Source organism: Otolemur garnettii, unplaced genomic scaffold (genome assembly GCF_000181295.1).
Source record: "Otolemur garnettii isolate 467f Iridium unplaced genomic scaffold, OtoGar3 scaffold00003, whole genome shotgun sequence".
In the NCBI taxonomy this organism is placed as follows: Eukaryota; Metazoa; Chordata; class Mammalia; order Primates; family Galagidae; genus Otolemur; species Otolemur garnettii.
In genome coordinates, this window is record NW_003852398.1 from 38,986,798 (window position 1) to 39,003,398 (window position 16,601).

The 16,601-nt window shown below is 46.8% G+C and overlaps 1 protein-coding gene across 2 annotated transcripts in view; it reads left to right on the top strand.

Annotated features, from left to right (window-relative positions):
* Positions 1 to 16,601, top strand: part of SPOCK1 (SPARC/osteonectin, cwcv and kazal like domains proteoglycan 1) — a 504,733-nt gene that overhangs the window by 399,705 nt on the left and 88,427 nt on the right. The window lies entirely within an intron of this gene.

Consider the following 16,601-nt stretch of genomic DNA (forward strand, 5'->3'; position numbering starts at 1 on the left):
TTAAGAACCAAGCGTGCTTACCTTACTAAGGGGTGAGCATTAGTAAGGTAATGCTTTTTTCTTTTCTGCCCCACATTGAAAGAAGAGTTGCCTTGGGCCACACACTAAATACACAAACACTAAGGATAGCTAATGAGCATAAAAGAAAGTCTGTGCATACTTGCCATGATATCTGACACCACAGGTGAGCGAAACAGGCCGCAAATAACCTGCATGTGGCCTGCAGCTGTAGGTTGGGCACCCCTGCTAGAGGTCTATTGTGAGGAGGGAGCGGACCTTGCCCTTTATTAAAAGGATTTGTTCTGTAAAATTTGGATTCATTTAAAAGACATAACTCAGAACTTAAGGATCCAGAAGGTCGCATGTGGCCCCCAAGGCCACAGGGCCCCCGGATGGATCAGAGCTCCACTTGTAATAGTTATTGTTGGTTTCCTGTTTCTGTCATCCCCATCCTGGTATGGCATTCGCTTTAGTAATGGCTGAATGGGGTGGAGCTGGTCCTTTCATATGGGCTCGCAATCTGGCTTGACCTTCTCTGGTGCCTTTGTGACAGGTAAGTATTCCTCTTCCCCAGCGTGTCTAGGTCTTCACCAAGGCACCGGGCTCTTCCTCTAAAGCCACCTCCCACAGGCCTCTTACCAGCAGCCCCTCCTCCTGGAGGGAGACGCCAGGGCTCTGGGCTCCCTGCAGATGGTGAGTGGGATCATCTCACCGGGCTGGGCTGCTGCCTGGGAAATGTCACTTTCTGCTCTTGCCTCTCAAGTGCCTCAGAGCTGTGGTTGGTGTCAGCCCTAAATTTAAATCTTGGTTTTTCCTTTCTAGTAACTTGAAGGTCCTTCATGCCAGCTATTGCTGGGACTGCTTCACTGGGCACTGTCCTTGGCTGTGACCCTGTGAGCATGTCCAGCTTCTGGACAGCTTCCATGGTGCCACCAAGGGAAACCCCAGACCCCAAGGCCCACATGACCTCGCCTATGGTTTGTCATCTGGGCATTGAAGATCCCTTCCTTTGAATCACGTATTTGGTTGTGGTCTAGATCCAGGGGACGTTTTATTTTTAGTTATAACAAGTTGTGTAGCTTTGTTCTGATTACAATCATAGCAAATGCAGACTGTGTGATTGTGGAAAATATTTCACTTTGTATGAATCCTTCACCTTCTGCAAATGGTGGATCCCAAAAAGTGCTTTGCTTCCTTAGAGGGATGTGCGTGTGAGGACCCAGGGGAAGCACTTGTAGCCCCTGTGGCTTGGAGGGTAGGAGGGCAGGGTGGGCCGGGTCAGTGGCAGCTGACATGAGCTTCTGGTGGAGATTAAAGACTTCAATAGAAATTTTCTTTTTTCTTTTTCTTTCTTAAGATTAGTGGAGAGGAGAATATAACCTCCTCTGTTTCCTTACAGACTTGATCAGAGCATTCCTTTTGCTAATGTGTCTTAGAGAGGACTTTTTGTTGAGATGGACTCCAAGACTGTTAGATGCCTCCTTCTCCAGCAGAGGCTTCTCAGTGGTCCCTGGACTGATTCTGCCTGGACATGTTTCTGTCCCTTAGGTGTTTCCTGTGCCCTAGTGATATACCTGGCCATCACTGTTGCTCAGGGTGAGAGGTGAGCTTCTGCCCTTCAAGAGCTCATGGTCTGGCCAGGGAGGAAAGAGAAGCTGTCTGTGCCACAGCCTCAGGTTAGATGGGTGGCCTTGGCAGTGTGTTGCCTGGCCTGGTGCCGTCCATGCTACCCTGTGGCTCCTGCCTTGTGCCTTGACAGATCAGAGCCAGCAGAGAGGGGAAGAGCCACGTCCTGGGCATAGGGCATACAGCATCCTTGAGGGTGACAGGTAAAGTGACTGAGAAGCATCTTGGGCACAATCTCAGAAGTAGATTGGAGGCACCACAACAGTCAGAGCTTCCTGAGCCTGGAAGGGGGTGAGGACAGGGCCAAGCCCTGAGTATCATCCTAGTGCATCCTCACAACTCAAGGAGGCAGGTGCCATTATTGTTCCCATTTTATAGATGTAGAAACTGAGCCACAAAGGAGAAAGTGACTTGCTTGGAGTCATAGAATGGACAAGCAAGAGCTGGGACTTGAGACCAGGTTCTTTCCCCTCTGTGGCATTGCCTTGCTTCTGACCCTGGCAGGACTCCTGCTGTATCATAGCTTATTTCTGTCACACTGGAGAGACAGAAGTCCTGCAAGGTCCTCCAAAGTCAAGTCTCATTTCCTCCTTAGTCTGGAATAGTGAGGGGCTAGTGTAGCCCAAGTGTGTCCCGTGGTTTCCAGTTCTCACAGGGCAAGTGCTCAGCATCTGTCCTCTGCCTAGTGCTTTACACATAGTGTTTCTTTTAATGTTGTTTTTTTTTTTTCCCCCTAATATCTGGCTTCCTTCTCTACGTTGTATACCTCCGAAGTGGGCGGCCTTGACTGTTTTGTTCACCATCGTGTCCTGAGAACACTGCCTGGCATGTAGTAGGTTCTCAGCACGTTATCTGAGTAATGGAGTATGGCAACACGTTGAGGCAGGTGTTACTATTTCCCCATTTCCTACATCAGGAAGCGAAGGCCCAGGAGCAGTAACTTCCCCATGGCTGGGAAGGCTGGAGACAAGGAGAATTTGAACTCAGCTCTCTTCATTCCAGAGCTTCTGCTCTCACCACTCTGGGAGCAGCAGTGCAGTAAGGAGGTGTGAGTGGCTGATGTCCACGTGACTCTGTGAGCTCACAAGTGACATCCTCATAAGGCAGGGAAGGGCAGGAGATAATGGATGAACTTAATTGTCTGTGGCAATGACATGATGAGAGTGTCACAGCGCAAGTGCTCATCATTACTGTGAAGTGCAGAATGCCCTGAAACGGGAGCACACCTTTCAGCAGGTGCTGCGGGATAGGAGGGGTTCCATTTCATTCATGGGCAACCCCCCAGCCAGTGTTATAGTTTTGGAGAAATCAGTGGACTGCGTGAAACACACATGACATTAGGCGGAGAGCAGCTAGCGTCCTGGAGATCACAGCTGGCCTTCATTAATGAATTTTGGCCCGATTAAAACAGATTTTCCATTGACATCAAAATATGAGTATAGATACTCGGTATGGAAGTGGGAGGAGAATAGTTTGAACTTCCTAACTTTGAAATCAGGATGGCTCCTGTGTGAAGCTTGGAGCTGAGGACTGAATGTGTAATGAGCTCTTGGATCTTTAAAGCTGCACCATTTTGCACAGTCCTCTGTAGACTGAGGCCCAATCTAGTCTCCTGGCTCCTTCCTGCCTAAGGACACACAGCCAGAATGGAAATCTAAGGCTAATTGACCCTTAAAAGCTATACCTTTTGCTTCTCGCACAACCTAGATGCCTATTATAAGTCTTTGTCTAAACTTACCATTCCCTGAAATCTTCTCTAGCACTTCCAGTGGAGTCTTGTCCCTGAATGCCTGTCTCCTGCAGCTGGGTCCCGATTCCTGCCCCTTCTGTCTGGCCCCGTGCAGGTGCTTGCTTGTTCTATCTCAGTAAGCAGCCTCATCCATCTGGGTAGGCTTTTGGTATCTCCTCCCAAGACTCAGATTTTTGCACGTAGTGGGCTTGTGTTTCCTCCTTTAGTCCTTGTGGGCTGGCCTCTTGGTTTCATATCTTCTTTCTGTATACCCCAAGAAGTTACCCATGTACCTCCATTCCCATATCCAATGCCTGTACCTCACCTAGCCATGTGAGTTTGCCTGTGCCAGGTCATGGCCCTCTCAGGGTCACTGGACTTAGCTATAGCCTCAAAAACAAGTACAAAAGGAGGGCGGTGGGGCGGGGGGCAAATGAATGATAGGACATTTCTGGCCATGGAGCGAATGAGTGTATGAGCGTGCAACTTTTTTGACCTGGCAGAATGATCACCAGGGCTGGCCTTTTGGGGCACCTGGTCTCACTGGCTCACCTTTCATCAGGCTGTGGGAGAAACGAGATCAGACCTGTTTGGGGAAAACTGTGTAATCAAAAAAAAGGAAAAATGACAGCCTCTGTCCAGCCCTCACCAGTTCCATTGCTCAGCTCCATCAGCAGAGAATGGGCTCTTGCAAAGGCATTTTATTACTTAAAGGTATTTTTCACAGAGGTGATGCCAAGCAAAGAAAATCTTCTTTGAGTTATATGGCTTTTTCGTTCAGCACTATAGGGTCTTTCATCTCTAAGCAGTAAAATCAGGCAGTAATTCAAAGCATAAGGTACTGTTTCATTTTAAAAATATCACCTTAATCTTGTAGCATTTGGTCAAAAGTCTGCTTTGGCATTTGTGGTCACCTTTATCTATGGTTTCGTTTCTGTTGACTCTAACGAACATTTACAGGCTTTATTCAGAAAGATGTTTGGGATTTATTTTATAGAACAAGTGAGGGGTAGACAGGAAGAAACTAGGCTAAAGTGCAGAAGGAAAGCAAGGCTGAATGGGTGACTGTCAGAGGTGAGATTTTAATGGCATCCTTTTTTTTGACCTTGGGAAATGTTAGCTTTGGACAGGAATTAACAGGTATGCTTAGATAGCATCTGTTTTCCTCTTCTTCAGAGTGCACTGGGGGCACTGGGGAATGGAATATTGACTTTCTATTACTTTAAAAACCTGCTGTTTCTCTTTGTCCACCTGCATGTCTTTGCCTTTTTCTGTGATGTCTCTGTAGGTAAACCAAGAAGGTCATTTTTATACAGAGACTAAGAGAGGCCACTGCTTCAGAACCTCTGTCGTGTATTGGTATGATGAAGAAATGTAAAACAGCATGAGGAGGGCAGACCCTGGGCCAGGACCAGCCCTCAGAGGGCTGATCTGCAGAGCTGCTCTGGACAGGGCACGCTGCCCATGCTGAGGGCATCAAAACAGAGTGGCCAGCTTCACCATTGTCTGAGCTCTGAGTGAAGCCTGCATCCTCAGGAGTTCAGAACCAGGAGAAAATTGGTTTGAAGCCACAAAAGAGGCCCTTCCTGGACAGCTTTGTAGCAGTTACAGAGTTGATGTGGACTTCTGTTTGCTCTGACCTTCCTTGCATTAGTGGCATGGCCATCCTTCCTCTGCCTCCTGGTGGCCCTGAAGTGGCCTCTCAGACATAGTCACTTGGAATGTCTGTGGCTTTCTACCTTCATTTCTCTAAGAAACACATTTTTTTTTGGTCATAGGTCTGGCAGGGCTTTGGGAGGCCTACTTTCTATCTCATTCGTTCCTTCATTCATGTGTTTGTTCATTCGTTCATTCATTCATTCATTCCACAAATAAAGGGTAGCTACTGTGTGCTGGGTTTTGTCAGGTGTGTCTGGGAATGAAAAGACTGAGATCCCTGCCCTCATGGAGCCCATGTTTCTTGGCAGGGGCCCTACAGAGACATCTGGGAGGGACACTGTAACCCTCAGGGCATACTATCTTGGTGCTGCTCAGAGAGAATCCCCCACCACTGTGTAACTCGGCTTTGTTTGGGAGACGGCAGTTCCTACAGGCATGAGGGCTGCCGGGGAAGACCATCATCAGCACCACCTAGAAGTTAGAAAACTTCTTCACCTGAAAGCATATAATTAACCTCTTCAGAGCACAGCTTTTAGCGTCTGGTAGCCTGGGTTTGGATTCTGCTCTGCAAATTGCAGGTGGCTTTCATCCACGAAGAATATTTGTGAGCCTTGTTTTTATCGTGTGTAAGATGGTTGTTATAATCGGTTTTATCATGTAGAAGCTGGTGTGATAGTTAAAGGAGAAAGTATAAGTAAAGCCTTTAGCACAATGCCAGGTGCGTGATTACTTACAGTAAGCATCATATGCATTTCAAGACTTTATAAGCCAGTTCTGCCAGTGCCATGGAGGATACATGTGTATGTGGTGCTCCTATGTGTACTATGAAGATACGCATACCCTAATGTCCAGCAACTAAATATAACTGGGAAGAGAATATTAGAGGGACAAGAGGAAACCCCAGGAGCAGGCACAGGGCAACATGTGGCTGGGTGGGGTGGGAGGAATAGGTTGGAAGCACATTTGCATGTTACAAAGATCACTCGGATGTGGAGAAGCTATTGGAGGAAGGAGAGAGAGAATGGAGTTCGGGTGGGGGGTGCAGGAAGGAGCTAAGGTTTATTGTCTTCCACATACCCAGAATGCCACCCAGCACTGGAGATGGTTAGGGATCCATTCTGTTCTCCTGACAGTTGCAGGTGGTAGGGATTATCTTTAGTAAGAAAGAAATGGACACTTGGACAGGTTATGCAAATTGCTTGGCTTGTCACCCCTAAGCAGTGGAGCTGTGAGTGTCAGTTGCCCTTGAAATTTGCAGTGAGAGGTGCAGACAGGTTCCCACCCATCACCACAGCAGGAGAGGTGGGAGTCATAATAGAAATTAGGTGCCACCCTAACTTGCCCTCCACCTCCAGCACATCCTGTCTGTGGGGGAGACTGCCCCAGCCAGTGGGGGGCGAGGCAGCTGGGAGAGGAGGCTCAGCGTGGGCCAGCCCGCCAAGCAACCAGGACAGCAGGGAGACAGGCATCTGAGGGCATTTATAGCAGTGGAGATGTTTTTATTTTAAGCAGGTGCCAGCACCTCTGAACATTCTCTTCCTTTCTCCTAGAGCTGCCTGAGCCCACACACTCAGGCTGGGCGAGAGATGTGTGTGCGTGGGGTCCCTCTGCCCACACTGCCTCTTGCACCTCCTGGGTCTCTCTGGAGCATCTCCGCCACTCTCTTCCCTTATTTCTTCTCACTTTCCTTCCTTCCTCTCTGCCTGCCATGCCTCCTGTACTGACTTCCTTTCTTGCTCTCTCCTTAGTTCACTCTTATTTGTGTTCCTTCTTTTCTTACCTGCTTTTCTTTCCCATCTGTAATAGGCAAGTGACAGTGCCTAGCCTCCTAGGGTTCCTGGGGAGGTGACCAAATTTCAGCAAGCCCCTCCCACTCACATGTGGCCCTGGGCCACGTGAACCTGAACAGCCCCCTCCAGAGGCTGGCCCTCAGGTGGCAGTAGGATTCAGAGGCCTGATCCTACCAGCACATCTCCATTTTGAGGCTGTGGCTAGACTGCTCTGGACTGCTGGCTCTGGGTGCTTTGCTTGGGGAGAGCACCCATAATAATATAATACTCGACAGTTGATCTGTTAGCCTGGAGTCCCTGCAGGCCCCTACACCTCCAGGAGAGGCCAAGCCTGAGTGCCTGTCAGCTTCTAGAACACAAGAGAAAGTGCCCACATCATCTGATCCAGGTCTGTGAGCTAATCAGCTCCATTCTGTAAGTTATCTTAGCTAATCACATAATTTAGAGTGAATTTCAGTAATGTCATTGTCACTAGTGACACGTCACAGTTGGCAAAACAGTTCATTTGGCATATTTTGGCACATTAGGAGTCGTGTCCAGCAGCTCCATTTCCTTCCTGAAGCTGGGTACCCATCAGTCTCCAGGTGGGACCTCCTCTCCTCTTACCCTTTCCCAGCTCTGGAGTCACTCCCCTCTACTCTCTCCTGTCTGTCTGTCTCATTACTCAGCCCTCTCAGGATGCCTGTGAAGGGCTTGCCAAACCCTCATTGTCGTAGAAGTCTGAGAGTCAGCACATGCAGCGTCAGACAAAGGAGAAGTTAAGGGATTGGGTTAAAAATTAAATCTGCTACTGCCTTGTTTCCCTGAGGCAGTCACTTCCTTTCTCTAGTTTCAGTTTCTTAATCTCTGATATGAACATGTGAACTCCTGCTCTCACACTGGATTACATGATGGCCATGAATAAATATTTATTATTATTACTATTATTATTGTTGTTATTTTGGAGACTGAGTCTCCCTGTGTCACCCTCGATAGAGTAATGTGGCATCACAGCTCACAGCAACCTCAAACTCTTGGGCTTTAGAGATTCTCCTCCCTCAACCTCCCAAATAGCTGGGACTTTGGGCACCCACCACAACGCCCAGCTATTTTTTCTTTTTCGTTTCAGTTGTCCTTGTTGTTCAGCTGTCCCTGGCGGGTTCAAATCCACCAGCCTCCGTGAATGTGGCCGGCACCCTATCCACGGAGCTACAGGCGCTGCCGGAATAAATATTTATTAAGTACAGATGGTCCTCAACTTACAATGGCTCAATTTCTGATTTTATGACTTTATAATGGTGTGAAAGTGATACGGCTTCAGTAGAAACAGTACTTCCAGTACCAAATAGCCATTCTGCTTTTCCTTTTCGGTATGGCATTCAGTAGATTTCATGAGATATTTAACACTTTATGATAAAATGGGCTTTGTGTTATATGATTTTGCCCCAATATAGGCTAATGTAAATGTTCTAAGCATGTTTAAAGTAGACTAGGCTAAGCTATGATGTTCAACTGTGATGTTTGTGGTCTATAGTATTTTCACCTTACAGTGGGTTTGTTGGGATGTAAACCCAACATCTGTCAAGGAGTGGCTGTACTTTGTGCTAGGCTCTGGACAAAGATGTCTATTATCTTGGAGAAGCAGATATGTAAACAGATTAGCAGGTGTCACCCTGGGGCACAGAGGCAGGAGCCCCTGGGCAGCCTGGGGGAGGGAAACTGAGGCAGGCAGGCAGGGAAGAGGAGAGACTGCAGTGGCCCGACTCTGCATCCTCACACGCAGCAAACCCCTCATTTCTGTGTCATTCATTTCGTCTCCACTCAGACATCCTGTCCTATAGGGCTGCAGAAAACTTAACCATGGTTATTTGGTGGATTTGCCTCCTCCTTGGGATCCTGGGGTCCTGTCCAGGGCCAGGCTCTTTCTCGTACCCATCAAGTTGGGTTGGGTGGAGATGCGGGCCGGCCAGTCACTTCTGTACACCCACCGGCCGCTGCTCTTCTTCATTTCCTTTCCTCACCTTTTTCTTATGAGGACCTACTGTGTACCAGATACTGTTGTGAGAATTTTGGACGTAGCAGTTAACAAAACAAAGATCCCCATCCTCCTGGAGCTTATATTCTAGCAAGGAAGACAGATAGGAAACAATAAATAAAACAAATCAGTAATTCCTGCAGTGTATTAGAACATGCTAGGTTTTACATTTTGAAAAAGGAAAAGTACAAAAGCGTAGGAAGATCAGGGATGCCTGCTGTGATTTGTTAAAGGGGTCGAGAAAAGATGGCGTTTGAGTGAAGGCCTGAGGGATGTGAGGGGGCACAGGGCAGGGTACTCAACTGTCCCTGTCTCCAGGGCCCCTTCTGTCAGGGCATTCTACTGCTTCCAGGCCTTGGTGGTGGAGCTGTGCCTGGTCTCACCAGGCAGGCCTTCTTTCCTGAGGGCTGCCAAATCCCCAAGAGGAGGGCGGGAAGCAGTGCCTCAGAACTCCAAATCTTTCCTCATCTGTACCATCCTTCAAAATTCTAGATAAGGGAGAACTTACAGGGAAACTTAAGATTTCAAAATATTATCAGTTTTAAGAAAATCTCAGGGACAGCAGACAGCAGGGGAAAGGCCCACAGTGAGAATAGCAGTAGCAATTCAGGAACCCCCAGTCCTGTGCTATTGGGGAGGGAAAACTTGTGCCCGGGACCTGGGCCAGCTGGAGGTGAGCCTGGCACACATAAGGGCGGCCTCCTCCTCACCAAGGTCCCTGCTGAGAGCAACACCACATGGAGTGCTCTGTAAATAGAGGCTGTAGGCATTTACTGGAGTTGTAGCTTGTCACATAGACTCCTGCCTTTGGGGAGAAGGTGCCTTCTCCTGGGGCTCCCTCACCTGAGCCTGGATCCTTTCCTCTGGCATTTCATGTGCAAGACTCTGCACTGGTTTATTACACGATTCATAGAAACTCTATTCAGCCTTGTCTGTAAAAGCAAACCTATGACAATTTGTACTTGAACTGGACTGAAATTTACCTTCCTCGCTTGCTAAAAAAGGATACGCTGAATCATTGACAAACAAGGAGAAGAGGAGGGGAGCAAAGTTGATAGCTTACTTCAATGAGAGGAATTTGTGCTTCAGCAAACCTCGGCCTCGTTGAAGTCCTACTCTCTACTAAGTTCAGGGCAGGTCCTGGATACAGCAGAAAACAGGACCTAGGCACTGCTCTCAAAGAGCCGCCCTCCAGTGGGGAGCTGCCAGAATGGTAAGGCGACTGAAGGGGAAAAGAGGGAGGGGAGGCCTGGGAGACTTCTCCTGGCACCACTGAGCAAAGCATGTTAATCTTTTCCCCATAGCTATTAATTTAACAATTATTAAATGTATGGAGATTTTAAAAGAATATTGTAATAAATACTGTATACCTGCCATTGAGATTTGACAGTTGTTAACATGCCACAAGCATGAGCTCTCCTTGTGTGTACATATACACACTTACCTTGGGACTATTTAGAAGTAATTTCCAGGACACTGTGACATCTCACCCTTAAGGAAAGGGGCATTCTTCAGTATAGCCACTTAGCAGGTTAGTGTTCTATCTATGAGAGCAATTCCGTGATATCTCCTAGTATATAGTTCACATGGAAATCACAATGATTTTCCCCCAAATGGGTTTTATATCTTTGTATAAGAATTAGTAGTCAAGATATAATCTAGTATCACCCGTTGCATTTGTTTCCTCTCTTTAATTTCTTTTAATGTAGAACAACGATCCACTCACCTCAAGTCTTTTTATTTTTCCTTTTCTCTTTAGAATTCAGGGAGTTACTTTATAAAATGTCCTTGATTTTGTATTTCTCTGTTTCCTAATGAATAGATTCAGTTTCAGCATTTCTGGCACCAGTACATCTTAAGTACTACCATGCCCTTCCTGTGTCGGGGCACAGGCCAGACTGTGCTGGTGGTGTTCACTTGGTCCCTTTGTCCCTCTGTTCAGGGGTGACTGCAACATATTTTATTGAAAATACATATTTTCTTCTTTGTAGTAACTAAATATTCTGTAAGGAAACACTGTGAGACTGTGTGAGTACTTTATTCTCCAATAACTGTCACTCCAAATTTTTCACAAACATCATACAATCCTTTCCTGACTCAGTTATTACACGGGGAGTTGCAAAATAGTCATTTTCTAATTCTACCCTTTCTTTTAAATTTCTTTAGCTGGCTTTCATTTGTTAAAAAAGGAGATTTTTCCTTTCTTACAGTTTTAGCAGCTTGGTTTCAGTTTGAGGTTCTGGCTTCTTTGGAAGTCTCAGCTGGTGAAAGTGTGTGCGTGTGTGTGTGCATGTGCGTGCTGTAGGGGGAGAGGACGAGACGGAGCCCTGGGCCGCATGCCCGCCAACCTTCAGTGCTGCTGAAGGGTCCTGTCTCCTCTTCTCACTCGGCTCCAGCCACTGGCTTCCTTGCTGTTTCTCGTGTAATCTTCCACTTCAGGGCCTTTGCCCTTCCCTTGACCTAGACTCCCCCTGCCCCAGACAGGGGCACAGCTCGCCTCATTCTCTTCCCCTTGCTGGTGTTATCTTGCTGGAACTTGCTGGAAGATATCCTTATACACATACAATACACCGTGCCCTCTCCGTTCTCCTGTCTCTTGCTCGCCTTTATTTTTTTCCTTGGCTCTCATTAGCATCTGCCATGTAACCTTCATGGGAACAGGCCTTTGTCCCATAGATAAAACCCATTTTGGCAAAAAAAATTGTGATTATCAAGGTCTGGCCCATCATGAGTGCTCTGTGAGTACTTGTTGAATGCAAGAAGCAACACCCATATATGTTTGGTAAGGTTCTGAATAAGGCCGGAGAACCCTCCCTTGCCTTTCTGCACGGCTGCTTCCAGATGACCACTGAGCCCCTCTGGCCCTGGGCACAGCCGAGTGGCTGCTCCCCATCAGCTGAGGCGATGTGTGCGGCATCCGACTGGGGCAGTCAACAGCCACTCACTTTGCGCCCAATTATTAAAGCCAGCAAAGCCTCAGGATTATTTCTCCCCCTCTACTGTGACATGATTTGGGGCGAATAAAAACAAATCAGAATTCATCAACTGTGAACAAAATTGTCAACTGTGAACCATCAACAGTCTGGCTTAAAAATAGATGATAGGTTGACGAAATACAGTGGAGAAAGCAATTTAAATAAAACATTAAAAATAATACCCAGAGCACGCGAGGCAAAGCAAAGAGTGTGGTGTGGAGGAGAAGTGTACTCAGTTGAGACCTGCGTGAGCAGTGAACCAGAGTGAGGTTATTAGTTTTGCTTTACAAATCATAGAAGAGAAAGATTTACTGGCCATTTGTGGGAAAACATTCACTCATTCTGACGTATGGGTGTGTTATGCAAAAGAGAAGGGAAAATTGGTTGGGAAATCTGCTAGCACATTTATTTTTAAGTAGGTCAACATTTTGAATGTTTTTGTCTGTTCGTGCCGTCTTCAGTCCTCTCGTTTCTCCATTGCTGCAATGATTGGGGAAGGCATTTCTGTTCTAGCAGGTCAAGGGTCTAGAAGTTTCAGGAGTTTGTATTTGTATTTCTGTTTGTGTTTATATGAGTATGGGTTCTAGTCTTACGTTTAAAAGTCCTTAATTTATTTCCCACTTTCTCAACTCTCTTCCTTTAGAGAGTTAGAGTTAATTATTTATTTAACTGCTTTATCATAAAATCAATATAAAGTCTTGAATTTTTTATATTTCCTCTTTTCTGCATCACAACTAATAGAACTTGGCAATGTTCTTTGGGTCCAACTGCTCATTTTTCAAGGCTGCTATTTATGATTTTTTTTTTCCCTCTTTCCTTTACAACTTAGCCATCTTGGCATTCAGATCCATGTTTCATAAACCTAAGACAAAGTATTTTTATTCTTTAGAGTTTCTTTTCTTTTCTTTTCTTTTTTTTTCTTTTTGAGACAGAGTCTCACTCTATTGCCCTGGGTTGCCTTGGCGTCATAGCTCACAGCAATCTCAAACTCTTGGGCTTGAGCAATCCTCTTGACTTAGCCTCCCGAGTTTCTCTCTTTTTTATTGAGACAGAGTCTCACTATGTTGTTCTCGGTAGAATGCCATGGTGTCACAGCTCACAGCAAACTCAAACTCTTGGGCTCAAGTGATTCTCTTGCTTCAGCCTCCCAAGTAGCTGGGACTACAGGCATCCACCATAATGCCCAGCTATTTTTTGTTGTAGTTGTCATTGTTGGTTAGCTGGCCCAGGCCGGGTTTTAACCCTCCACCTTCGGTGTATGTGGCTGGCACCATAACCACCGTCTTACAGGCGCCGAGCTGAGTCTATCTCTTTTTAAAAATCTACATAGAAGGTGTTTTCATTTGCTAGGCTATGCTAACAAAGTACTGCATACAAAGTGGATCTTTAAGACCAGAAACTTATTGTCTCATAGTTTTGGAGGCTAGAAATGCAAAATCAGGGAACCAACCAGGGTGGTACAGGCCCGCTGAGCAGGAAGCCCTATACCTGGGAAGTTACATGGCCCCTCTGTGTGCAACTGCAATAGTGATCAGCATTTGGCTTCAGTAGCTACTCTTCTCAAGCAAGAACCGGGGAAAGAGAGGATGATGGAAAGTGATTGGGAGGGTAATTTGAGAGATGAGGAGTAAAGATATGCTGGGGGAAGGGGACGTTTGTGAGGTCCCCAAGTTGTAGGCCCTTGGGATGCTTCTGGCCGGAGAAGATCTGGGGCTCAGATGCAGAGCTTCACCCTCTCAACCCTGCCCAGAGGGCATCCCCCACGTGTGCTCTGTTCACTCATCCATTTTCTCAGAGGTGTGGTTCCTGCCTGGTTGTCACCTCCATGGAAGCAGATACGTGCCATTTTAGATTTCTATTGTAAATATGTGATACTTAATGTAAAAAGTACAAAGTATTGATATATTTGATGTATAAAAGTATATGTATTATTTTATGGACATTGTCAAATCTGGTAACAAAACAGAAGCCTCAGAATCTGACACGTACTTTATGAAATAAAACATCATGGAATTCTGTGATGGGCTCCCATCTGGCCGGTCCTGGCTCCCCTCAGGAGGTGACACCTCTCTTGGTAGAATTTGCCACTGTTTCTCCCCTTATAAAGGAGCTTTTCCCTCATATGTGTGTATCTCTAAATAGCTCATTTTGAGCTTTCTGAAAAATGGAATCCAACTACAATGTGGACTTTACCTTACAAAGGCAATTTATGTAACCTAATCACATGTCCTTCATATTAGCCTGAAATAAAAAAATGAAAAGAAATGGAATTATACATGTAGACTTTTGAGCTTCATTTAAATGTCACGTATTTTTCTGGAAGACAAAATGCAGCTCTATGGCCTTGAAACTGGGATTTTCACTGGTGCAGTGTTTTTGGTAGTACCAGAGAGGAGGCTGGCCTGCCTCCATGGCTGGCCACCAGGCTGCTGAAGAGAGGACACTGCAGCCCAGCCAAGGACCTGGAGTCCCAGGGATTACAGTCCACAGGGGTTCTTGTCATGGCAAGGCCACCCAGGGAACAGGTGTTCTGGGCATCTGGGAAGTAGATGGACTAGGCTCCCGCTCCAGTGATAGGCAGGGGCGAGCAGGGAGACCGAGAGGCTGAGTGCTGAAAGAAAGGACCTGGGATCATTCTTTCTGCTTCTTCATCAAGTCAGTCGAAGGGTGGGACAGGATGAACACCTTGAAATGGAGTCCTTGTGCAGGCAGACAGGTAAGTCCTGGCGGCTGAGACAGAGGTTTAAGGCAGTGGAGTGAACCGTGCTGCCCTCCTGCATTCATCATTCAACAGCTACTTCTGTACATCTGTATGCCAGGGCTGTACACGTGCTGTCTTATGCCAGGGATGCGACAGTGACAAGACCTTTTTCTGCTGGTCAGTACTTCCTGGTCTAGGAGGAAGTCAGCCACTCATTGGTCAGCTTTCACTAAGTTATGCTGTGGTAACAAATGATCCCCACGTATCAGGGGCTTACATCAACAAACCACATGTCCATGTCTGTGTTGTGTGTTAGGTCTGGGTTAACTTCAGCTCTGTGTTCTCTGCCTTCTGAGTCCTGGGCAGAAGGAGCAGCTCTTATCTGGCAGATCATTTTTGCAGTAGAGGGAAGAGAGTGAGATAGGCGATGGAACCAAATGGTGACTCTTGATGTGAGTGGTATGACTCCTGCTAACCACCCACTGTGCAGAGTGAATCACGTGACCAGGGCTGGCGTCACCCCCTGGAGAGGTGCTGCCCAGCAAGACACAGGACTGTGAGTGGAAGGATAGGTTCCTCTCCCAGGGAGAATACAGAGTGTTCAGGAAAAGTCCCTGTCCATCACAGACACAAACAGGAAATAACAGTAACATACGATAAGGCTTTATAATGAATAAACATAAGAATTTTGACTTTATAAAATCGATTTACACATAAAAATATATTTTTCTCTAAATAGCTTTAGGGGTTCTGTAGAGAAGTTGATCGTTGCTCCAGAGAGCTAGCCAGGAGGTGAGGAGGGGCAGCGGCCAGCTGTGCGCAGCTGCACGCGTGCTGCGCTGTGCAGAAGAACTGCCTGCTCGTGACATGTGCCTGCTGCCTTTGGGGGCTCCTCTTGGCTGTCTGCAGGCACGTCCTATACCTGTAGGCCTCCTCTGTGCTCTGTCCTTGTACCACATGCACGCACGCACACACGCACGCACGCATCCAGCCTCACACCCACATGGCTTCACTAGGACACACTCTTTTTTGCTTCTTCATCAAGTCAGTCCATGTTTGTGGTCTGGGCCCCGGCTTCTCCTCACACAGCCCCACAGCTCCTGCACCGCAGCAGGCACACAGTAGACACTTAGCAAGTGTGCATGAGAGGTGCTGTGCTGCCAGAGAAAGCCGGTGCTCTGCAGGTCTGCTCTGCTGCTCTCTCCGTGCAGGGGGGCCAGCCACTGTGTGGGTGACCGCCAAGTAACACAAGAGCGCATCCAGTACATTCAGAAGCAAGTTTAAAGCATTCTGCCTTTGGTGTGTGATCAGTATGGGGCCTCAGTAGCCTGTCCTATCACAGTGAGCCAGTAGATATCAGCACTTACTTGTGTGTGGCTTTGCAAATGCTCCTGGACTTTTTTTCAAAGGTATGCATTTGTGTTTTCCAAGGGCAAGGACTCTATCTCCTCTTTTCTTTCATTTGAAAGATTCCCCATGGCACCTGATAAGAGCTGCACGCCCAGTGGGTGCTCAGTAAATTTCACCTATCTCTTCTTCCTTTGAACCTCTACTGGATACACACATGATCTTGAGCCTGTGGGTCTTTGCAGAAGACTGATTACGCACAGACCTTGATCTTGAGAATTTTACAGGCAAAAAGGGAGTAAACGCTCAGACAGCTCAGATCTAGGCCAATAGCAGAGTTACCTAATTAGCCACACATGTTTCAGCATGGATGTCTGCGTGCCAAAGCCCCATCCATGTGAGAGAAATGGTGTTATAGGACACACAGCTAAGTGCTGAGCTCTGGACTCAGGCATGGGTGAGAATGAGCTTTGTGATCTTTTGCAAATTATTTAACCTAAATCTCAGTGTCTTCTTCCATAATGTAGGAATACTAAAAGTGCTGAGGACTGTTGAGGTCTTTTTGCACCTGTAAATAACATCCCTCTCTCTTGCTTGTGTTCTGAATTCACTGAAACTTAAGAGCTGGTAGAAAGTGACCAAAATGTTACCATTGTTCCTGATAGAAGTTTGACAAGAAGATACGGCTTATAGGCTTCTAAAGTAGAATCCTAGGATTGGGTAGACATGTTTAGCATGTCACAGGCTAGTTTGACCACAG